The 26,333-nt window shown below is 39.9% G+C and overlaps 1 protein-coding gene and 1 long non-coding RNA gene across 6 annotated transcripts in view; one reads left to right on the plus strand and one right to left on the minus strand.

Annotated features, from left to right (window-relative positions):
- The window catches only part of LOC138917991 (uncharacterized), a 36,001-nt gene extending 18,167 nt beyond the window's left edge, over positions 1–17,834 (minus strand). The window contains exons 1-2 of one of the 2 annotated variants that reach the window (XR_011426710.1): positions 17,691–17,834; positions 14,148–14,244 (exon numbers count right to left, since the gene is read on the minus strand). This is a non-coding gene — a long non-coding RNA (uncharacterized lncRNA). Of the gene's footprint in view, positions 1–14,147; positions 14,623–17,690 lie in introns of those variants that run through there. The other variant, XR_011426709.1, reaches the window with a different exon arrangement.
- LOC102149430 (disks large-associated protein 5) overlaps positions 17,758–26,333 on the plus strand; it is a 43,078-nt gene continuing 34,502 nt past the window's right edge. For all 4 annotated transcript variants that reach the window (XM_070237100.1, XM_070237101.1, XM_070237103.1 and 1 more), the window contains exons 1-2: positions 17,758–17,881; positions 18,566–21,296. The gene's annotated coding sequence lies outside the window, so the exon portion shown is untranslated. The remainder of the gene's footprint in view (positions 17,882–18,565; positions 21,297–26,333) is intronic.

A 26,333-nucleotide genomic window follows, 5' to 3' on the forward strand; every position in this document is an offset into this window, starting at 1 on the left:
CTAATTACTTTCACTCTATGGAAATTGAGCAAACACATAAATGAATCAAGACGCAGTTATTCAAGCAAACCTACTGAACTCCAGGAAGGGACATTGGGAGTGTCCAGAGTTTTAGCCTAGGGATGCTCCCATCTCCTTCTGGCTTTGTTTTACCAGAGCTGAACAAGCTATGAAAACCAGCAGCTTTGAGCTCTGGGATACGGACGTGAGTTGGAATGGAGTATGGAAAAACCCCATGCCTGGAGGTGTTGTGCAAAAGGAATATGAACCTCAGTGCAAAGAACTGGGGATGGATAGCTAACACAGACGGTCTGAGGGTGCAATATCATGAGACTAACCAGAGGTTAATCAAGGCAATTCTGGAAATGAGAAAGCCAGAGAAGTTCTTAATAAGATTTGACATACTTGTGGGGGTCCGGAAGGTTGGTTTATGCATAAAGTTGTGAGAACCCTAGCCATCTGTCCATCTCTGGCTGAATACGAGGCCTTGAGTATGCAAAAAGGTGACAGGAGAAGGCCCTGCAGAAAGTAAAAAGCCAAGGATTTTTTTTTTTATTGAGGTCATAATAATTTATATCACTGTGAAATGTCAGTTGTACATTATTGTTTGTCAGTCACTATATAAATGTGCCCCTTCACGCCTTGTCCCTACCCCCCAACACCCTTCACCTCTGGTAACACTAAACTGTTTGTGTGTTAGTTTATCTTCCACTTATGAGTGAAATCATATGGTGTTTGTCTTTCTCTGTCTGGTAAAAGCCAGGGATTTTAATGTGTTTCCCAACCAACACTCAGAGCCATTGCCAAGGGGTAGAAGGCTCACCTAATCAAGGGACTTATGGACAACATCTGAGCAGTCATTGGCTGACCACTAAGATATGCTGACCCAGAAGTGACTCTGTGAAGCCAGGCTTAAAGGAAAAAAAGAATTTAAAAAATAACAATAAACTGGTCAGAGACATCAGCATCTCCACGTTGCAAAGGAGACAGATTCCAGAATTAGTCAAGTCAGTACACAAAAGCAACAATATCAGTTCCTGGGGGAGTAGTAGATCTAAATCCAGAGTTGGTGCAATATATTATCTAACATGTCCAGGTGTCAACAATAAAAAATGGGAACTGCAAAGAAATGGGAAAGTGTGAACCATACATGGGGAAAAGTGAACAGAAACTGTTTCTGGGGGAGGTGAAGATATTGGACTTGGGAAAAAAATACTTAAAAGGAGCTATTACAAATATATTCAAAGATCTAAATGAAACCATATTTGATGAACTAAAATAATGTGTACAATGGCTCATCAAATAGAGAATCAATAAAGAGAGATTACTTTTTAAAAAGAAGATAATAGAAATTCAAGACATAAAGTGTTGAATATCTGAAATGAAAAGTTACACAGACAAGCTCAACAGCAAATTGAGTTGTTAGAAGGAAGATTTTGTGAACCTGCTCATAGGTCAATGGAGATTATCCAGTCTGAAGAAACAAAGATAAAAGGAATAAAAATTAACAGAATGTCACAACCTGCTGGGAAAACAATCAAGCATAGCAAGCATACACATGACAGAAGTTCCAGGAGTATAGTAGTTACTTTGAAGGAGAGTAGAGAAAAGGACAGAAAAGTTCTTTGAAGAAATAATGGCCCAACATTTCCCCAAATGAGGAGAAACCAATCTACAAATCCAAGAAGGTCAACAAACTTCAAGTAGGATAAACAAAAGGCAATTCAAATATAAACACATCATAGTCAAGCTACTGAATGCCGAAGACAAGTAGAAAATCTTGCAAGAAGCAAGAGAAAGAGGGCTCATTACGTACAAGGGAACCACAAGCAACTGACAGCTGACCTCTCTTCAGAAACAATGCAGGCCAGATGACATTGAAAATGCATCTTTCTCTTTCTTTTAACTGATGGTAAAGATGATTGCACAAAACAATGAAAAAACTGTAATGTTGGACCTATATAAATATGTAGTATATGAAAATTGCACAAAGACAGGGAGGAATGGAGCTATATTGAAACAGTTTCTAAACCTTACTGGAAGTAAATATTAATCTGAATAGTATTATGTTAAGATGTATATTGTCTTCCCTTGAGTAACTACTAAGAAAATAATTCAGGCTATTAAGAGAACCAGTAAAATGTTTCTCTAGAAAAAAATATATTTGATATGAAAAAGCAGTAAAAAAGGCACAAAAGCACATAAGACATAGGAAACAGCAAAATGGGAGATAAAAAGTTAACAATATCGATAGTTGAATTAAATTTGAAATGTATGAAGTACTCCAATTGAAAGCTGAGATGGTTGGGGCCAACTCTGTGGCACAGTGGTTAAGTTCATGTGCTCTGCTTCAGTCACCCAAGGTTTGCAGGTTCTGATCTCAGGTGGGATCTATCAGCTCTCATCAGGCCACACTGCAGCGGCATCCCCCTAAAGCAGAGCAAGATTGGCACAGATGTTAGCTCAGCAACAATCTTCTTCAAGCAAAAAGAGGAAGATTGGCAACAGATGTTAGCTCAGGGCCAATCGTCCTTGGGGGAAAAAAAAAGCAAAGATTGTCCGTCTCAAAACAAAACAATATACAACTGTATGCTGTTTACAAGAGACAGACTTTAAATTCAAATAGACAAATAGGTTCAAAGTAAAATCATAGGAAAGTACACCATGCAAATAGTAACAAAATAGCTGGAGTGGCTATATCAATATCAGGCAAAATACTGTTTGATGCAAAAAATGCCACTAGAGACAAAAAGGAATATTTTATAAGGAGGAAACTGGCAACTTACATAATTATTTAACACTTATAAACATAAACATATTTGAGAGCTGAACAACAAAATATATGAAGCAAGTCTGGCAGAATTAAGATATAAACAAATTGTCAACAATAGCTGGGGTCTTTAATATGCCATTCTCAGTCTGCGTCCAATGAAGGAAGAGAAACCTCACAGTAATTTGAACAGGAAACTGTTAATATAAATGACTAACATAAGGGGATTAGAATAATGAGAGATTAGCAAGTAAGTAAACAGAATGCTACAGAATGTAAGACTAGAGATATGAGGAACACTAAACAGGGCTGAGATTGAGGGCCCATGGGAGATCCACTTGACAGGACTGAAATCCAGACCTTGTGGGAGAGGGCAAGGCCTTTACTTACTGACAGGACTCTGCGAGTAAGCCATGGTAATGGATCTTCAAGAAGCCCACCCCCTAGTGTGCTGCGTAAAGCTGTCCGTGGGGAATCTCACCAGAGATACTTAAGTGCGAAACTGTGCAATGGAGGACACACATGGAAACTGCTGATTACTGAGAGCTGCTGGCATCAGGCACTGGAGAAGCTCTGAGTGACGCAGGAGCCAAGCAGATACTCTGCCATAAAATAATCCAAGGATGGGTGTGTGATTAAAGAGCACAGATGTATTTACAGAGCAGCCAGAATGAATGATATCATACCTGAGTCAATAATTTTTTAACTGTCACACAGCATTCCCAATAATGGAGAGAAAAACTAGATTAAAAAATGAATATGAACAATCTTATCTGCCCATTTGAATGACGTCACATGTGTAGAATAGAGGCAGAGACCATATGCTAGGCTATAAAATGACTCAATATATTTAAAAGAACTGAAATAATGTAAAGTTCTCCTATCACAACATAATTGAATTAAAAAGCAACAGAAAGAAATGTGGGAAAATCTCAAAGTTTGGAAATTAAACTACATGCTTCTAAACCACCCATATGTCAAAGAAGAAATCACAATGGAAACTAAAATAATTTGAATGAATGAAACAAAAACAACATCTCACAACTGATAAGAAGTAAACGAGGATGCAGAGGAAAATTTATAGCTTTAACACCTATATTAGAAAAAATTATTTTAAATAAATACCTAATTGTTCACCTTAAGAAGGTAGAAAAGAGGAGCAAACAAAACCAAAAGCAAGCAGAAGGAAGGAAATGATCAAGAATAGAGCAGAGATGGAAGTCTATTAGAAATAATCAAAAATTACAGCAAAGATGCAGGGTACAAAACAAACTTACAAAGATCAGTTGCATTTCTATACTCTAATAATGAACTAAGAGAATTCAAGAATACAATCCCATTTACAACTGCAACAAAATGAATAAAATATCTAGGAGTAAATTTAATCAAGGAGGTAAAACACCTATACAATGAAAACTATATGACATTACTGGAAGAAATTGATGATGACATAAAGAAATGGAAAGATATTCCATGAACTTGGATTGGAAGGATAAACATAGTTAAAATGTCCATACTACCTAAAGTGACCTACAGATTCAATGCAATCCCAATCAGAATCCCAACGACATTCTTCATGGAAATAGAACAAAGAATCCTAAAATTCATATGGGGGAACAAAAGAACCCAAATAGCTAAAGCAATTCTGAGAAAAAAACAAAGCTGGAGGCATCACAATCCCTGACTTCAAAATATACTACAAAGATATAGTAATCAAAACAGCATGGTACTGGTAAGAAAACAGGCACACAGATCAGTGGAACAGAAAAGAAAGCCCAGAAATAAAACCACACATCTACAGACAGCTAATCTTTGACAAGGGGGCTAAGAACATACAATGTAGAAAGGAAAGACTCTTCAATAAATGACATTGGGAAAACTGGACAACCACATGCAAAAGAATGAAAGTAGACCATTATCTTTCACCATAAACAAAAATTAACTCAAAATGGATCAACTACTTGAAGGTAAGACATGAAACTATAAAACTGTTAGAAGAAAATATAGGCAGTAGACTCTTTGACATGGGTCTTACAAAGATCTTTTTGAATACCATGTCCCTTCAGGCAAGGGAAAAAAAGAAATAACTGGGACTTCATCAGACTAAAGAGCTTCTGGAAGGAAAAGGGAACAAGGATCAAAATGAAAAGACAACCAGGGCTGGCCCGGTGGTGCAGTGGTTAAGTTCGCACGTTCCACTTTGGCGGCCCAGGTTTCGCTGGTTCGGATTCAAGGTGTGGATCTGGCACCACTTGGCAAGCCATGCTGTGGCAGGCGTCCCACATATAAAGTAGAGGAAGATGGGCACGGATGTTAGCTCAGGGCAAGTCTTCCTCAGCAAAAAGAGGAGGATTGGCAGTAGTTAGCTCAGGGCTAGTCTTCCTCAAAAAAAAAAAAAAAGAAGAAAAGAAAATATACTAAGGCAGCAGGGCAGAAGAAAATAACTTGCAAAGGAACCACATCAGGCTTTCAGTGGATTTCTCCGCAGAAACCTGACAGTCTGGGAGAGAGTGGAATGATCTATTCAAAATCCTGAATGACAAAACTTTCAGCCAAGAATACTCTATCCAATGAAAATCTCCTTCAGATATGACAGAGAAATAAAAACTTTCCCAGATAAACAAAATCTAAGGGAGTTCATTCCCACAAGTGCCCCCCTACAAGAAATCCTCAAGAAGGCCCTCATATCTGAAAAAAGAAATAGGAAAGGCGCTACAAAGCCCTGAGCAAGGAGATGAATAGGTAGGCAATAATCAAGAAGTGGCATATCTCTATCAGATCAGGTTAGTAAACAATTCTAACGTCAAGGATAATATAAACAGAAAATACCAAAACAAAAATGACCTCATCTTTTTATCCATAGACTCACAACACAAGTTGGAAAATGATATGGCAAAATAACTTAGAAGGGAAATAGTAAAGGGATGGAATCAGTATAGTCTAAGGAAGTAGGAGGCTGTCAGAAAATGGACTATCTCAACTATGAGATTGTTTATATGAACGTAAGGGTAACCAATAACAAATAATCAGAACAGACATCTTTACAATAAACGAGGAGGAAAAGAAGAAAACCAACAGAGAAAACTACCTAATCAAATTGGTAGTCCAAAATACACAGGAAGGAAACAAAGGAAATGCAGAAGAACCAGGAAATGTGTGAGAAGATGGTAGTGTTAAGCCCTATATATCAATAATCTCTCCAAATGTAAATGGATTGAATTCTCCAATCAAAAGACACAGAGTGACAAGATGGATTAAAGAACAAACCCCAACAATATGCTGCCTCCAGGAAACATATCTCAGCTCTAGAGACAAACATAGGCTCAGAGTGAAGAGATAGAAGACAATACTTCAAGTTGATGGCAAACCAAAGAAAGCAGGTGATGCCATACTTATATCAGACAAAGTAGACTTCAAGATAAAACTGATAAAGAGAGACAAAGGGGCAGTGTATAATAATAAAAGGGACTCACCACCAAGAAGACATAACACTTATAAACATGTCTACACCCAACACAGGAGCACCAAAGTACATAAAGCGACTATTAACAAAGCTAAAAGGAGATATTACCAACAACACAATAATAGTAGGGGACCTCAACACTCCACTTACATCAATGGATAGATCATCCAGAGAAAAAGCCAACAAACAGATACTGGACTTAAATGAAAAACTAGATGAGATGAATGTAGTAGACATATATAGAGCCTTCCATCCCAAAACAGCAGAATACACATTCTTCTCAAGAACACATAGAACATTCTCAGGGATAGAGCAAATATTGGGAAACAAGGCAAACCTTAATAAATTTAGGTAGATTGAAATCATATCTACTATCTTTTATGACCATAATGCCATGAAACTAAAAATCAACTACAAGAAAAAAGCTGGGAGAGGAACCAAAAATGTGGCGACTAGACAACATGCTACTGAACAACCACAGGGTCGTCAGAAAAATGAAGAAATCAAAAGATATTTGGAGGCAAACATGAATGCAAACAGCATGTTGACTCTTATGAGATGCAGTAAAAGCAGTCCTAAGAGGGAAATTTATAGCAATACAGCACCACGTTAACAAACAAGAAAAAGCTCAAATAAACTATCTTAATCTACACCTAACAGAATTAGAAAAAGAAGAAGAAAAAAGCCCAAACTCAGGAGAAGCAGGGAAATAATAAAAATGAAGTGCAGAAATAAATGAAATAGAAACAAAAAACACTGTGAAAAGGATCAATGAAACAAGGAGCTGGTTCTTTGAGAGGATGAAGAAAATTGACAAACCCTTAGTGAGACTAAGAAAAAAAGAAAGAAGTCTCAAATAAATAAAATTAGAAATGAAAGAGCAGAAATTTCCATGGATAGCACAGAAATACAAAAGATTACGAGAATACTATGAAAAACTATATGCTAACACACTGGACAATCTAGAAGAAATGGGTAAATTCTTAGACTCTTAAACCTCCCAAAACTGAATCAAGAATAAACAGAGAATCTGAATAGAGCAATCACAAGTAAAAAGAGTGAAACAGTAATCAAAAACCTCTCCAAAAATAAAAATCCAGGACCCAATGGCTTCTCAGGAGAATCCTGCCAAACATTCAAAGACAATTTATTACCTATTCTTCTCAAACTATTCCAAAAAGTTGAGGAAGATGGAAATACCCCTAACACATTCTATGAGGCCAACATCACCCTGATCCCACCACCAGACAAGAACAATACAAAGAAGGAAAATTACAGGTCAATATCGCTGATGAACATAGATGCAAAAATCCTCACCAAAATATTGGCAAACTGAATACAGTAATACATTAAGAAGATCATACACCATGATCAAGTGGGATTCATACCAGGGACACAGGAATGTTTCAACACCCACAAATCAGTAAATGTGATACACCATATAAACACAAAAGGAGGAACAAAAACCACATGATCATCTCTATAGAAGCAGAGAAAGCATTTGACAAGATCCAGCATCCATTCATGATAAAAATTCTCAATCAAATGGGTATAGAAGGAAAATATCCCAACATAGTAAAGGTCATATATGACAAACCCACAGCCAACATCATACTCAATGGGGGAAACTGAAAGCCATCCCACTGATAACAGGAACGAGACAAGGATGCCCACTCTCTCCACTCTTATTCAACATAGTACAGAGGTTTTGGTCAGAGCAATTAGGCAGGAAAAAGAAATAAAAAGAATCCAAATAGGCACTGAAGAAGTGAAACTTTCACTCTTTGCAGTCGACATCATTTCTATATATAAAATGTTTAGAAAACTCTAAAGAATCCATCGGAAAACTCTTAGAAATAATCAACAACTACAGCAAAGTTGTAGCATACAAAGTCAATGTACAAAAATCAGTGGCATTTCTATACTCTAATAACGAACTAATAGAGCAAGAACTCAAGAATACAACCCAATTTACAATTTCAACAAAAAGATTAAAATATCTAGGAATAAACTTAACCAAAGATGTGTAAAACCTATACAAGGAAAACTATAGGACATTACTGAAAGAAATCGATAATGACAAAGAAATGGAAAGATAGTCCATGTACACGGATTGGAAAAATAAACATAGTTAAAATGGCCATACTACCTAAAGCAATCCACAGATTCAATGCAATCACAATCAGAATCCCAATGACAATCTTCACAGAAATAGAACAAAGAATCTTAAAATTCGTATGGGGCAACAAAAAAACCAGAATAGCCAAAGCAGTCCTGAGAAACAAGAAGAAAACTGATGGCACTGAAGTCCCTGATTTCAGAACATATTACAAAACTGTAGTAATCAGAACAGCATGGTACCAGTACAAAAACAGGCACACAGGTCAGTGAAACAGAACTGAAAGCCCTGAAATAAAACCACACATACATGGACAGCAAATCTTCAATAAAGGAAGCAAGAGGGGCTGGCCTGGTGGTGCCGTGGTTAAGTTTGCACGTTCCTCTTTGGTGGCCCAGGGTTGGCCAGTTTGGATCCTGGGTGTGCACATGGCACCACTTGGCAAGCCATGCTGTGGTAGGCATCCCACATATAAAGTAGAGGAGGATGGGCACAGACGTTAGGTCAGGGCCAGTCTTCCTCAGCAAAAAGAGGAGAATTGGCAGCAGACGTTAGCTCAGGGCTAATTTTCCTCAAAAACAAATAAGTAAATAAAAAATAAAGGAACCAAGAACATAGAATGGAGTAAGGAAAGCCTCTTCAATAAGTGGTGCTGAGAAAACTAAAGAGCCACGTCTAAAATATGAAAGTAGACCATTATCTTTCTCCATAGACAAAAATAGACCCAGAATGGACCAAAGACTTGAATGTAAGACCAGAAACTATAAAACTTATGGAAGCAAATATAGGCAGTACACTCTTTGTCATCAGCCTTAAAAGGATCTTCACAAACATAGTGTCCACTCAGACAAGGGAAACAAAAGAAACAATAAACAAGTGGGACTTCATCAGACTAAAGAGCTTCTGGAAGGCAAAAGAAACCAAGATCTAAATGAGAAAACAACCCAGGAACTGAGAGAAAATATTTGCAAATCATATATACGATAAGGGATTAATCTCTGCAATATATAAAGAGCTCACACAACTGAACTATGAAAGAATAAATGACCCAATCAATAAGTGGGCAGAGGATATGAAGAGACATTTTTCCAAAGAAGATATACGGATGGTCAATAGGCAGATGACAAGGTGCTACACATCATTAATCATCAAGGAGATACAAATCAATGCTACAGTTAGATATCATCTTATGCCTGTTAGAACAGTTACAATCACCAAGACAAAAAAATAACAAATGTTGGAAAGGTTGTGGAGAAAAGGGAACCCTCATCTACTGCTGGTGGGAACACAAACTTGTGCAGCCACTTTGGAAAACAGTATGGAGATTTCTCAAAAAGTTAAAAATAGAATTACCATATGACCAGGCTATCCCACTACTGGGTATTTATCCAAAGATCTTGAAATCAACACTAAGAGACGTATGCACCTCTATGTTCATTGCAGCATTATTCACAATAGCCAAGATGTGGAAGCAACCCAAGTGCCCAACGACTGATGATTGGATAAAGATGATGTAGTATATATATACAATGGAATACTACTCCACCATAAAAAGCACATAATCGTCCCATTCACAACCACATTGGTGGAACTTGAGGGCATCATGTTGAGAGAAATAAGCCACACAGAGAGAGAAAAGAACATATGATTTCACTCATATGTGGAATATAAACAAACTTATGGACAAAGAGAACAATTTAGTGGTTACTGTGGCAGCAGGAGAGTGGGTACAAGGGGTGCAGTGGCACATCGATATGGTGTTTGATAAATACTGATGTACAACTGAAATTTCACAATGTTATAAACTAGTTAGACCGCAATAATTTTTTTTAAACTGGTTTTTTGGAAAGTTCAGAAAAGGTGAGACAACATGAGTGACATCAGCCTCATGGTGGAATTTTCCCCCTTGTCACTCCCCTCTAAGTTACAGCCAAATGGACATGCACTGACCAACATAGGATTTCCTATACAGCAGTAGAGGATGCCTAAGAGATCCATGCATCTATACATCTGAATGTGGGTGGACTCAACCCCCAGTAAGCAGTGGAACTAGGGGAGAAGCCCCCACCACCCTCGCTGAGTGGCAGCAATCCAGGTTGTGGATCCTCACACAGTGGCTTGCACAAGTGGTGAGGACAGCCCAGCTCACCTGACTGCCAGTGGAGCATGGATGGTGGCAGCCTGGCCTGTGTGACTGCTGGCACAGTGGAGATGGCCTGGCCCACACAACTGTGAGCAAACTTGGTGGGGGCAGAAGAAATAGCCCCTTTGCCCCAGCACTGGCAGGTGGAACCTGTGACCAGAGGCTTCAGGAAACACAGCAGATCTGGTGACCTAGCCCCCACTGGTGGCACCCCCCAACACCAGCTCAGCAGGAGATACATATAGTTCTCCAGGTCCCTGGCAGGGAAAGTGACACCTGTGAACCCAGCACCCCTGGCAGCAGTGCAACCAGCACCTTCAGACAACCCAGGACAAGCATCACCGGTCATGATGGGGCAGCAGCACCCACGCCTATGGGAGCCAACAGAAAGCCAGAGGGGTCTCAGATAGACCAGCCTCACTATACCTGGAAGACCTAGAAAAAGAACAAACAAAGCCCAACGTCAGGAGAAGGAAGGAAATAATGAAATCAGAGCAGAAATAAATGAAACAGGAAGTAGAAAAACAATAGAAAGGATCAATGAAACTAAGAAGCGGTTCTCTGAGAAGATAAACAAAATTGACAATATCTCAGCCAGATTCAGAAAAAAAGAGAGAAGACTCGAATAAATACAATCAGAAATTACAGAGCAGTAACTACAATGGACACTGCAGAAACACATTGGATTACAGAAGAATACTATGAAACACTATATGTCAACAGACTGAATAGCCTGGAAGAAACGGATAAATTCTTAGAACCATATGACCTCCGAAAACTGAATCACGAAGAAATAAAGAATCTGAATACACCAATCACAAGCAGAGATTGAAACTGTTATCAAAAGCCTCCCAAAGAAAAAGTCCAGGACCATACAGCTTCTCTGGTGAATTCTACCAAACATTCAGAGAAGATTTAATTCCTATGCTTCTCAAACTATTCTGAAAAATTGGGAGGATGCGACACTTCTGAATTCATTTTCTGAGGCAAACATTATCCTGATAGGAAAACCAGACAAGGATGACACAAAAAAGGAAAATTACAGGCCAATATCAGTGATGAACATAGACGCAAAAGTACTCAACAAAATATTAGGAAATTGAATACAACAATACATTAATTGGATCATAGACCACGATCAGGTGGGATTTACTGTAGGGGTGCTGAAATGGTTCAACATTAGCATATCCATCAATGTGATGTACCACATTAACAAAATGAAGAATGAAAATCACATGATCATCTCAATAGATGGAGAGAAAACATCTGACAATTTCCAATATCCATTTATGATAAAAACTCTCAATAAAATGGGTATAGAGGGAAAGTACCTCAACATTACAAAGGCCATATAGCACCAACCCACCGCCAACATCATACGCAATGGTCAAAAAGTGAAAGCCATTCCTCTGAGAACAGGAACAAGACAAGGGTGCCCACTCTTGCCACTCTTCTTCAACATAGTACTGGAAATTTTAGCCAAACAAGTAAGGCAAGTAAAAGAAATAATAGGTATCCAAAAAGGAAAGGAAGAATTAAAACTGTCACTATTTGTGGTTGACATGATTCTATATACAGAAAACTGTAAAGAATCCAACAAAAAACTATTAGAAATAATCAACAAATACAGTAAAGCTGCAGGGTACAAAATCAACATTCAAAAATCATTTGCATTTCACTCCGTAATGGGGGCCTGCAGTTTGCCAGTTTGGATTCCGGGCATGGACCTACACACCGCTGATCAGGCCATGCTGTGGTGGCATCCCAAATAGAAGAACTAGAATGATTTACAACTAGGATATACAACTATGTACTGGGGCTTTGGGGAGAAAATAAAAGAGGAAGCTTGGCAAAATACGTTATCTCAAGGCCAGTCTTCCTCACACACACAAAATCACTTGCATTCCTATACACTAATAATGGATCAGCAGAAAGAGAAGTCAAGACTATAATCCCATTTACAATTGCAACAAAAAAGAATAAAATACCTGGAATAAATTTAACCAAGGAGGTGAATGCCATATACTCCAAAAACTATGACATTAATGAAATAACTCAAAGAAGACAAAGACATGGAAAGATATTCCATTCCCATGTATTGGAAGAATAAACACAGTTAAAATGTCCATATTACCTAAATCAATCTACAGACTGATCTACAGATCAATCTACAGATTTAATGCAAACACGAATGGAATACCAATGACATTCTTCATGAAAAGAGAGAAAAGAGGGGCTGGCCCCGTGGCCGAGTGGTTAAGTTCGCGCGCTCCGCTGCAAGCGGCCCAGTGTTTCGTTGGTTCGAATCCTGGGCGTGGACATGGCACTGCTCGTCAGACCACGCTGAGGCAGCGTCCCACATGCCACAACTAGAAGGACCCACAACGAAGAATATACAACTATGTACTGGGGGGCTTTGGGGAGAAAAAGGAAAAAATAAAATCTTTAAAAAAAAAAAAAAAAAAGAGAGAAAAGAATCTTAAAATTTATATGGAAAAACAAATGACACTGAATAGCCAAAGCAATTCTGAGGGGGGAAAAAAAACACTTGGATGTATCATGCTCCCTGAACTCAAAATATACTACAAAGCTGTAGTAGTCAAAACAGCATGGTACTGGCATAAAAAACCCAGATATACAGATCAATGGAACAGAATTGAAAGCCCAGAAGTAAAACCACACATCAAGTGACAGCTAATCTTCAACAAAGAAGGCAAGAACACACAATGAAGAAAGGAAAGTCTCTTCAATTAATAGTGTTGGGAAGATTGGACAGCCACATGCAAAAGAATGAATGTAGACCATTGTCTCACGTGATACTCAAAAATTAACTCTAAATTGATTAAAGACTTGAATGTAAGACCTGAAACCATAAAACTCTTAGAAGAACATATAGGCAGTACAGATTTGACGTAGGTCTTAGTAGTATCTTTCTGAATACCATGTCTCCACAGGCAAGGGAATCAAAAGACAAAATAAAGAAATAAGACTACATCAGACTAAAGAGCTTCTGCAAGGCAAAGGAAACCATCATCAAAATGAAAAGACAATGCACCAATGGGAAGAAAATATTTGCAAATCATACATCTCACAAGGCGTTACTTTCCAAAATATATAAAGAGCTCATACAACTCAATAACAAAAAAAAGAATAATCCAATCAAAAAAATGGACATAGGATACGAACAGACATTTTTCAAAGAAGATATCCAGATGGCCAATAGGCACACAAAAAGATGTTGGACATCACTAATCGTCAGGGAAATACAAATCAAAATGACAATGAGGTATCACCTCACACCAGTCAAATGGCTATAATTACCAAGACAAAAAATAACAAATGTTGGAGGGGATGTGGAGTAAAGGGAATGCTCTTAAACTTGTGGTGGGAATGCAAACCGGTGCAGCCACTATGGAAAACAGTATGGAAATTTCTCAAAAACTTAAAAACAGAAATACTGTAGGATCCAGCCATTCTGCTACTGGGTATTTATCAAAAGAACATGAAATCACTAATTCCAAAAGATATATGCACCCGTATGCTCACCACAGCATTATTCACAATAGGCAAGATATGGAAGCAACCTAGGTGCCCATCAAGGGACAAATGGATAAGAAGATGTTGTATATATACACAATGGAATAGTACTCACCCATAAAAACAGACAAACTCATCCCATGTGAGACACCATGGATGGATCTTGAGCAAAACAAGTCAGACAGAGAAAGAAATACTGTATGATTTCACTCCTATGTGGAATATAAGCAAACACATAGATGAGAATAGATTAGTGGTTACCAGAAGAAAAAGGGATGAGGGAGGATGAAATGGTAAAGCCACATATGTATGGTGACGGATAAAAACTGAATTATTGGTGATGAACACAATGCAGTCTAAAGAGAAACTAAAATATAATGATAGACACTTGAAATGTATACAAGGTTGAAAGCCAATATGACCCAATAAAATAATTATATATATATATATATATAAATACATATATACATATATATATTTAAATACAGACAGTGACCACTAAAAATAGGCACATATAGAAAAAGCAAGTTAAAATGGAATTTTAAATAAATATTATTAACCCCAAAGAAGAAAAAAAGAGAAAGGGGAACAAAAGCCAAAAGTAAAAAAAGAAAACATACAGTAAAATGGATGACCTAAATCTAACTGTCAATTATTACATTAAATGTAAAAGGATAAAATTGTCCAATTGAAACTTAGAGTTTGTCATAACAGATAGAAAAACAGGATTTAAAAAGAAACAAAAGAATATCTTAAATACTCAAAATCTTTGCTAAATTCTATCATACATAGTTTCCTTATTTTGACAAATATTTTGAATGGCTGCATAGCACTCTAACTTATGGTTATAATAGAATTAATCATGTTTAGGTGATTATGATTTTATACATTAAGTTTGACAACATATCTGAGGTCTTTTACTGTCACAGAACTATACACTGAAAAGTGGTTAAAATGGCAAATGTAATGCCATGTATACTTTCCAAAATAAAGTAAAAGAATGATGTGCTTATCTACCACATGGACGAACTTTGAAAACCTCATGCCAAGTGAGAGGAGCTAGACATAAAAGGACACATATTGCATGATTCCATGTAGACTGAATTTCAAGACTCAGCAAATCCATGGAGACAGAAGACAGGTTAGTGGTTTCCAGAGTATGGGAGGACCAGGGATAGGAAGTGACAGCTAACAAGGACAGGGTTTTTTACTAAGGTGATAAAATGTTTTGGAATTAGATAGTGGTACTGATTTGTACAACCTTGTGACTATAGTAAAATGTTTTCTTTTGAGTACATTTTTACAAGGTGAGTTTTGGGGCTGGCCCAGTGGCATAGTGGTCAAGTTCAGCACACTTTGCTTTGTTGGCCCAGGTTCACAGGTTTGGATCCCAGGCATGGTCCTACGCCACTCAACAAGTCATGCTGTGGTGGCATCCCACATACACAATAGAGGAAGATGGGCACAGATGTTTTCTCAGGGCCACTCTTCCTCAAGCAAAAAGAGGAAGACTGGCAACAGGTGTTAGCTCAGGGCCAATCTTCCTCACCAAAAAAAAGAAAAGAAAACAGTGAATTTTATGATCATGAATCTATCTCAACTTAAAAAGTAACGTAAAAATTTACAACATAAATCCCTTAGCATCATGGTGCTCTCATAGGTCATCAGAGTTTAATCACAACCCGACAGTGGTGACTGCAGTCAGAATGACATCACTGCCGTATAAAACACCAAGTCACATTATCTGAATCTCCCTAGTGGCCTTCGATGCATCTATTCCTATTCAGGGTTTACTTTACTTACCAGAAGGAACGTAAAAGTGTCAACTATGTCATTTGAATCTTTTTATCACCCCGAATACTAAGATGGCATGGTCTGGAATATCATAAGCACTTACTAAAAATCTGATTATTCTACCCCAAATTCTAGTTCTAGACATTTCTTAAGAAAATACTGAGAGAAAGAAATGCATGTACGAGTATGTTCAATACTTAGTTTTTGACACCCAAAAACCAGAAACACAAAACTCTAACAGGGAACAGGTTAATTAATTTGGTTCTGCTACATGATGGCAGGTACAGCATTATTAATCAGGATGATACTGGTCCAAGTGTAAAATATGCACCCATAACTGGGGAACGGTATCCAGTTGAAACTTAAGACATAGATTCTGTTCTCAGATTTTCTAAAAGTAACTGCTCTTAGAGTTCATGACATTTTAATGTCTTGACTTTTTCATCAGTAAAACTAAGAGTATGAAGATCACCTACTAAGCATGAATATCTTGGAGAAGTATAATCTACATAAAAACTTAATAATATGTTGTAATCCTATATAAATATGTTAGATATTTTTACTGAAGAACATTGCACGTCCTCTAATTCGGTATTATAAAAGAAAATTATTCTTAGATTAAAATTGTGCTTATCAGCCCTGCTCTGATAATGCTCACAAAACAAAGGGAAAAAAAATGAGGACTTTTGCTTGAGAATGCACTTTTAATTCATAAATCAAGAGCTTCTAGAAAAGAGGAGGAGGAAATTTCCCTCCCACCGAAATGCAGCAGAATCAAAGAGACATTTGTGAATCACAACCTGCCCAAAGAACCTGATGTGATCAAGCGTCTCATAAGTGAGAACATCAGTAAGACTCTCAGTGCCCTGAAGCAGCAAAGAAAGACGTGGGGAAATACAATGATTCCTTATTTTCTTCTATTTCAATCAGTATTTGGAAATGTTTTGGGGAAGACAACTAAAAATCAGATATTATTGCAAAGTTTTGTTAAGTTTTTCTTATATCAATAAGTTAAAATCAATGATTTTATGAAAGAAAATCAACCGTCCTCAATGTTGACTTTTGAGTGTAAACCAATTCTTTCCCCTCATCAAGGTTCTTCTTTTGGGGATGGCAGGACTGAGGAGGAAGTCACGAGGCACCAGGCTGTTCTTGGGGCACAGAATGACTTCCTTACACGACACTCTCCAGGTCCACACCTGCCCTGCTCATACACATAAACAGATGGAAAAGAGGACAGAGCCTGGACCACGGGAATAGGTTTACAGCACGTTCCTGGGGTCCGAGCTCTGGGAACCCCCAGGCTCTGAGACAGTAGCTGCCCCTCAGGGCTCCCAAGTAGAGAACTTTCCAGGCTTTCCCAAATTAACCTCGGTGCTCCCTGGCTGGAAATCTCCCTTTAGGGCTCAAGATCCTACTTCCCTCTTGCAGCCAAGCAGCTGTGAGGAGAGAAGAGGAGGAAGCGCCAGGGAACCCAGAGCCACCAGACAGTGACGCCACAGAGCCACAGCCATCACACCCGCACAGGTGAAGGACATGCACCAAATCCCCGTCACCCCAGCACAGCCACGCACCTGTCACAGCCTCGCAGCCACACCCACGGCACGGAGGCGCATCCCACCGCTCACTCGCGTCTCTCACACACACACCCCGCCACACGCTGCCCGTCTGTCCCCACAGACACACACCGTCCTCTGCTGTTCAGGCCCGAGAGTCCCGTGAGGACTGGCGTCCCTACTATGGGCCTCCAGGCTGTGAGCGCTTCCGCCGCCAGCCCTCCTGGTTCACGTCGGGCTCCGAATTGACTCGCTTCACAGGATTCCCGCATCCTGTGCTAACACATCCACAAACGAGCTCCACTCACCTTGCGAAGAGGGAGAACCGCGCGAAAACGGAATGGAAGCCGAAGATCTGGCGTGACTGCTGCCCTCTGAGAAGTGTCGCTCCAACCTGAACATCTCCGGGCGCGGCGGCTCGTCCGAAAGGCCGCCGAAGCGCGGAAGTCCGGGTGGAACGGCAGCGCGAGAACCGCCGGGAGCCCGGCCCCGAGCGCAGGTCTCTCCGCCAGGAGCGCGACGCGAGGGCGCGTGCGCGGGCACGGAGCCTGCGCGGAGGCCGCTGGTGCGCGTGCTCGGTCCAGAGGCGCCGCTGGGCCCAGGAGGCCGAGCAGGGCGGCCCGGCGCCGGCTCCGAGCGTCCGGCCTGTGCGCGCAGAGCCGCGCGGGAGGGTGGGGGGGCGGCCCCGGGGCGAGAGTGCACGGGGGGTGTGAGCTGTGAGGGCGGGGCCCCGGGCGAGTCCCCTCAGGCGGCTGCAGCCTGGGGACAGCACGTGGGGCAAGTAACTCCTGATACCGCCAGGATGGGCTGGTTTATTCAGTGTCTGTTAGCTGCGTTTAAAGGGTGTGCAGGAGTGAAGTAATACATATTTACTTAATTCTCTAGGATAAGCTATAATAGTCAAAATGGAATGGATAATTATTTGTAGAAGTTCTGTGGTGAAAATTATGTAGATATTTTGTAATATTGATTCAGGGACAGATTTTCCAAGCATGCCCAAAGAGAGGAATGTTATTAAAATTTTAAGAGTTGACTAGATAATTATTTGTAATCATCCTAATCACTTGAATGCAAATCAATTAATAAAAGTTAATCCTAGACAAAGATTTGATAGACTTATTTTTAAAAAATATAATGAGCACACTGATAGTAATCTTAATTCCATCTTTTCTCAATAAGATAGGTGTCAGTAGTCTAAGTGGAAAGGGAATGGTGAACTACCATACGACCCAGCTATCCCACTACTGGGTATCTCTTCAAAGAGCTTGAAGTCAGCAACTCCAAAAGTCCTGTGCACCCCAATGTTTATTGCAGCATTATTTACAATAGCCAAGACATGGAAACAACCTAAGTGCTTCCATGGATAAAGAAGTTGTGGTATGTATATGCAATGGAATACTACTCAGCCATAAAACAGAACAAAATCGTCCCATTTGCAACAACATGGATGGAGCTTGAGGGAGTTATGTTAAGTGAAATAAGCCAGATAGAGAAGGACAATCTCTGTATGACTCCACTCCTATGAGGAATTTAAACATGTGGACAAAGAGAACAGATTAGTGGCTACCAGGGGAAAGGGGGGTGGGGGGTGGGCACAAAGGGTGAAGGGGTGCACCTACAACACGACTGACAAACATTAATGTACAACTGAAATTTCACAAGATTGTAACCCATCATTAACTCAATAAAAATTTTAAAAAATATTTTTAAAAATTAAATAAATAAATAAGACTATTTTAACACACCGCCTCCTCAATATTTATGACATATTTGATAAAGAATTCACACATTAAAATATGCCTATGGGCACTAGGCCTTTACTTTAAAAATTCACTATTAAATTCCTTCCCGTATTAGGAAGACCTGCTAAAAAATCCACACCGAAAAACAAACCCCCTTAGCTTTATACAGATAAACAAATAATTTAGCCAAAAAGAAATACTTGGGAAACGACTAGAAGGAAACACTAACAAAACTTAGCAAGAGTGACAAGGCAATGGTAATGAGCACGCCGTCTTTCAAAAGAAGAAATCATTCAAAATATTTCTTTATCAGAGTCTCAAAAACAATCATGTCCTCTGGTATAGTAAAACCACTTTAAAGATATATTCCAGCACCCTGCTCAATTCCATCCCATTTCCTGCATATATGCTCTATGAGTGCACATCACACTATATATATATATTCCAGCACCCTGCTCCATTCCATCCCATTTCCTGCGTATATTCTCTACCAGTGCACATCACACTATATATATATATATATATATTCCAGCACCCTGCTCCATTCCATCCCATTTCCTGCATCTATTCTCTATCAGTGCACATCACACTATATGTATATATTCCAGCACCCTGCTCCATTCCATCCTATTTCCTGCATATATTCTCTACCAGTACACACCACACTATATATATATATTCCAGCACCCTGCTCCATTCCATCCCATTTCCTGCATATATGCTCTATGAGTGCACATCACACTATATATATATATTCCAGCACCCTGCTCCATTCCATCCCATTTCCTGCATATATTCTCTATCAGTGCACATCACACTATATGTTTATTCCTGAGATCTAAACTTCGCGTACAAAATACACATCATCCTTAATAAGAGAGAGTGCAAGACGGCACAGTCAAGCACACAGACTCAGCGCCCTCTTCACACTCTACTTTCCTTCAGAAGGTGGGCAAGTTCCTTGACCTCCAGATCTTGTTTTTCTCCTCTGCCAATATTTATTCATCCGCTGCATCCTAGTTACTGTCCGAAGAAATTTATCAGCAGTTCTCTATATTTTAGATACCAGACTTCCCTCTGACATACTAATGGCAAGCATTACCCCATTCCATTGACTTTCTTTTTATCTTTGTTTTCTTTGGTGTAAATGTTTCTTATTTCCCTATATATAGGATTTGAATTTTTCTTTTTTGCCACCAATAATTTCCTTTAATGTTTCTATAATTTCTATGTTACTCAGTAATTCCCCTGTCTGGGATTGTCTCCTAAGAAATTATCAGAAACTTGGACACACTGAAAGGGATCACACTTATGTGGAGATGGCAGTGGTGGGGAAGGACAGAAAGGGGTGGAAATGTGTAAATCTTGCATTGTTTGACAGGCATCTCTACTTCTTTCAGTTTTTAAAAGAGTGCCATTCCTGTCTTCCATTGTAAAGACCAGGGAAATAAAAATCTAATGTTGAGACATAAAAGAGAAGCTTGAACAAAAATTGACATTTTAAAAGATGTTAATTGAAGGATTATGTATAATAGGAAAATTAGAAATACCTTAAATAGCTAATACGAAGAGAGTGATTAATTTGTAATATATAGCATATATAAAACATAAAAAATATACAGCAATTAATTAAAACATTTTCTTTTCAAGAAAGATGTGGGTTTTTAATAACTGAAAATTTAACATTTAATTAGATCATCAGGGACATAATTAGATTGAGCTATTTGCAGGAATTTTTAAACTATATTTTTTGTATAAAAACCATTATTACACTGCTGGTGGAAATTAAAACACAAGAAAGGTTCACGCGATCTTGCCAGATCACCCAGCTCCTCCCAGGCTTTGTCAATATGTGTGTGTGACTTGTAAATAATTGCAGTCTGTCAACTCTGTATTTATACATTTTCAGAGGTGATTTTGGAGATGTGTGCTTAAATTTTACAGAGATTTTTTAAAAGTGTTTTGAATCATATTTTATGAGTTCTAAAGCACCATAAAAGAAAAATATTTGTCACCTTATATAAAACATCTACATAATAAAAACGCCAATCAACATATTTATTGTATTTCTGCTATGTTTTCTCAGACAGTTACTGAGGGAAGAATCATCAACAGCTTTTACTTATTGGTGGAAGAAAGCAGCAATAAGTGGATGAAGAAAGAAAAGTTTGAGTGAGTTCTACTTTCTTTAAGTCTCCAAATGGACACTTAAGGGGGAAAATGCTGATTCAGAGCAATGGCTGACAGTGTTCTGGATTAAGTGAGACCCTATTCATCCTTTAGACATGTAAGACTGATTGGGAAACAGCTCTATATTTGTTTTCTAGAAAGACTCCACCAGTTTATACTTGTGGCCAACTAATGTTAAATTTTGTCATTCTTACTAATTTTTTATAGCAATACCTCTTGCTCTTGATGTCTCAATACTTTACCTAAAAATGCTCATAATTTCTAATGGTAGATCCAGGGATATTGTTATTATTGTTGTTGTCATTATCAGTATTTTAAAGTACCATTTATTGAAAATCTATTATTTGCCAGGTACTGTAATACAATTTATCTTAAAACTCCATGGAGAAGAGATTGTTATCAAACTGAGGTTTATGAAGGGTTACGCCTCTTGCCCAAGGCCATATATGGCCTTCAACCTTTGGATTTAAAACAGTGGCAGGGTAGAGATTAAAACCCAAGTCAAAGCCCACACTCTTTGCCACTATCCTGTACTCATCTCGGGCCCCTGCTAATCCAAGGCTTGGTTTACATGGACTCTGGAGCCATTAGGCCTTAAAAGTTTATTAGACACACAAAGTGAGAACATCTTTATTTATTTATTTATTTATTTATTTATTTTTGCAGGGGAAGATTTGCCCTAAGCTAGCGTCTGTTGCCAATCTTCCTCATTTTTTCTTCGTTTTTTCCTCCCAAAGTCCCCAGTACATAGTTGTGTATAGTTGTAAGTTCTTCTGGTTCTTCTAAGTGTGCCAGCACCATAGCATGGCTACTGACAAATGAGTCGTCTGGTTCTGTGCCCGGGAACTGAACCCAGGCTGCTGAAGTGGATCACGCTGAACTTGAACTGCTAGGACATCAGGCTGGCTCTAGAGAGCATCTTTAAAACTGGGGAAAACAGAACAGGTTTTTGAAATGGAGAATCCTTTAATTGTAATTCTTTCCTCCTTTAATTCCAGTGGAGAATTTAGAGCCCCATTATCTTCCTTTCAGCTTTAACTGTTACAGGCAAATAGATTCATTAAGTAATGAAGTCCGGTTCTCCACCCAAGCCCTGCTCCCTGCCTTGCCAGGAACGGGGCTGGTGGAGTACACAGGGGCACCCGCAGGATTTGAGCCTCATTCTAAGTTTTCCCTTTTGTGGTCAGCTCACAGTAACTACCAGGTTTTGAAGTCCTTACTGTATTCCAGCTGCTATGCTATGATCGTTAGGTAGGATATTTCATTTCATTCTCACAACAACCTTATGTCTACGCAAAATAACCCATAACCAGTCTATAGGTTAGAGAGATAAGCTGAGTTTTACTTGAGCCAAGTTGAGGATTATAACCTGGGAAGGCAGTTTCCACAAAGGAAGAAAATGTTCCAGAGAAGCATGGTTTTCAGTACAGTTTTATAGCTTTTTAGAACAAAGAACATACCTTAAACATGCCCAGGATACATACTCATCAAAGTTTCAAAGAGGTATTCAGTTAAAAATTAGCAGGTCAACCTGACCCTGATGTCCAGGAAAGGGAAGTTATCTTCAGAGTGCTGATATGGGTGTTACTAATAGGGAATTACTGACACTGGATACTGGCTGAGACTGGCATTGTAGGAGGGGACGTATGCATTCTTGTAAGAGAATGCATTCTTTAACAGTTAAAGCAGATGTACAATGTGTGTTTGATAGGCAGTAAGTCAAGCTTCCTTAGTTCAAGCCAAATCAGTTTTGAACCAGAATGGCTACCCCATATACACAATATGTGAAAATCTCATATCACTTATGAAGTAGGTGTTGATATGACTCACATCAATGAAGTCTGAGAACAGAAATTGAGCAGCTCCAGAACTAGAGCCCTAGGTGGTCAGACTCTAAAACTAATTTCCGCTCTACATTATAAATTTTTCTTGAATCAATAATTATTTCTCTTGCTCCTATTTGGTAATCCAATTTCAAGATTTCAGGACTCCATCTCAAGATGTCTACAGATAAAGCCCATCAGATGGAGACCACCAAGAACACCTGAAGCTGGGTACCTGAGGGTTACTGTAAACATTCGATTCTTTTGACCTTGTTCCCAACACAGATGTAGGTGAAAGGAAATTAATCTTGTCAATTTGCTGCTTTTTTTGTTTAACTTGAGTGGTGACTCAAGGGTAACAAGGATTTATAAGCTTATTTTGCAGAAGAAAAAGAATGCCTTCATTGTTGTTACTTTTAATTTTATTATTATTATTTTGGTGAGGAAGATTGTCCCTGAGCTAACATCTGTGCCAGTCTTCCTCTATTTTGTATATGGGGCACCGCCACAGCATGGCTTGATGAGTGGCATACAGCTCCGTGCTCATGACCTGAACCCATGAACCCGGGGCTGCTGCAGTGGAGCATATGAACCTAACTGCCACACCACCAGTGCAGCCCCAAGAATGCCTTCAATGAAGTTACAATCACCAGATAAACAGCCCCCAGCTGCCCTTGATACCCAGAAGTCAAATTGCCCAAGGGCTTATCTGGAGCGAAAGGAACATCACGGATTTCCCCTTTGTTTCTTTGAAACTCCTCCTGCCAACCCCCTTAGCTTATGAAATCCCCCACCTTCCTCTCTTGTGAAGGTGGTTTTGAGAGAACCTGTTTTCCTCCCCCTTGTTTTGGCCAATTTGAATAAATCTTTCTCTGCCTCCAGGCATGCATGTCTCTGTGTTCGGCTTACTGTACATCAGACACGCGAATTTGAGATTAAGAGGTTTGGTATCACAAGTTGCAGTTAAGCAAAGTTTGGTTTATTTACTTGCTGCTGCAAGGGAGAACATGAGGCCTCCCAGGGGAACCCTGGGGAGTCTGGGCACAGTGACCTGGGAGGGGCTCACCTCAGGGTGTGGGCCCTGCTGGGTGATTCTGGGGAGGGACCCAGGAAGCAGGGATCAGCTCTGGATTGTCTCTGTCATGGGTCAGGGTTCATTTGGTCAAGTTGCTTAATTCTTTTGTTGACTCGTCTTTATATCATTGCTGAATTGTGTCTGTTTGGTCAATCAGCGCTGAGAGAGGTATGTTGAATCACTCACGATAATGGCAGATTCATCAATTTTTTCTCTGTAGTTCTGTAAATTTTTGCTTCATCAATTGTGAGCCTATTTTATTAGATCCATACATGTTTCAAATTGCTCTAGCTTGGTGAATAGAATCTTCTATCATTGCACCATGACCCTCTCCATTCCTAACAATGTGCCAGCTTTCTTTTGGAAAACTGCTTGGCAATTTCCTATAAGGTTAAGCATACCCAGAATGACCCAGAAATACCACATCTATATTTCCCCAAGAGAAATAAAACATGCCCACAAAAAAGACTTGCACAAGAATGTTTATAGCAACTGTTGACCTTAAACAGACAGCCAGTTATTTCTCCGGCAAAAATGGGTTTACGGGGAACCAAGAAAGAATTGCAATTCAAAGTCTGAAACCACGGCGAGCCAGGTGCAAGTCGCTAGCAGCATGGAGGAGAAACTCTATTCTGGGCGGAAGAGGAAGTTGGGAGGGCCATTGTAAACAAGGAGTCCAGAGGTGTAGCAGCTGAGTTGTGATAGTCTCTCATTGGCTGAGCTTCTTGGTCAAGAAGAAGTCTGTCTTCTTCCTGTTGGGCTCTGCTAGGAGGTAGGGTGTGAAAGCTCCGCCTCTGGATCCCAAGACTCCAATTTAGTGAGGTTTCTATTTATTAATTTCCACACAACTTTATTCATAATAGCCAAAAATGGAAATAATCCAGATGTCCAGCAATGGGTGAATGGATAGACAAAGTATTCGATGGAATGCCTTTCAGCAATAAAAACCAACTCCTGATCACGCAACAGTAGGGATGGATCTGGAAAGCGTGGTTAGAGAAAGAAGGGCCACCTGGGAGAGGACTACCCCCTTTATGTGTGTGGTGATGGAAATCAGAGCAGAGGTTGGCTGCCTAACAGTGGGCGCCTGGAAAGGGGATGAGGGAACTCTCAGTGATGGAAATGCTGTTTTCCGATTGGGTGGTGCTTACACAGCTGTTTACGTTTAGCAAAACTCATGAAATCGCACACTAAAAGATCAATCCTTTCCACAGTATTTAAATTTTACCTCAATAAAAACCGGATGAAAAAAAAAAAAGCCTGGCGATGTTGGAAAGTAACGCTAAGCGATGTAAGGAAAATTCTGGGGTAGTAAACCCTTTTTAAAAAATATTAAGTGAAGAAAACGTTCCAATAAGTTGTGCTGGATTTGTGTGACTAAACAAGGACATTAAAAGCCCTGCAAACACTGAGTCCCTTCTGCTCCGAGGAGCGCTTTCATCTTTCCTCGGATGCTGGCGCCCTGGAGCTCCAGGCGGTTTACGGACCGCACCGCCTCACCAGCGCCCTGTCCCCGATCCTCAGCCATAATCGCGTCGGACGCGCCCATCCTTTGAACAGTCCGTTCACCTTTCAATCAATTCGAATAGCGCAGGGACGGACGAAATCGCAAGCCTAGTCAAAAAAAGAAGGGGCGGGCCCCTTTCCCCGCGGGGTTGCTCAAAGGCCCTCCAATCAGAGGCTGGGTGTGGGAAGTTCGGATTCTGGGCGGCTCAGGTGTAGGCGGCGCTGCTCCGAGGCGGCGGCGGCGGCGGCAGCGGCGGCTCTCCAGATACGGAGCGTTTCTTTCCTTTGGGTTTGACTGAGGTTTCACGCTACAGGCTGCCTCAGGGAGGTGGGTGCTGGGAGCTGGAGGAAGGGCGCTGGCTCGCCTCCTCCTAGAAGGTCTGGAAGGGTCTGAGGTGGGCGGCGGCGAGCTGGACTCCTCTCGGGGGAGGCTCCTCTAGGACCAGTTACCTGTCCTTCCCGCAGCCGATGCCTCCGTCCTCCAGAAGAGTAAATATTTGTTGCCATAATCTATGTAGCAGTCAGCGTTTCACCACTGGGCCGTGATTGGCCTCTGGGGCGGGACGATGCTTAGCATCCTTGGCCCCGACCTTCAGTTCCATTAGCTGCTGCCAG

Source organism: Equus caballus, chromosome 16 (assembly GCF_041296265.1).
Source record: "Equus caballus isolate H_3958 breed thoroughbred chromosome 16, TB-T2T, whole genome shotgun sequence".
Classification (NCBI taxonomy): domain Eukaryota; kingdom Metazoa; phylum Chordata; class Mammalia; order Perissodactyla; family Equidae; genus Equus; species Equus caballus.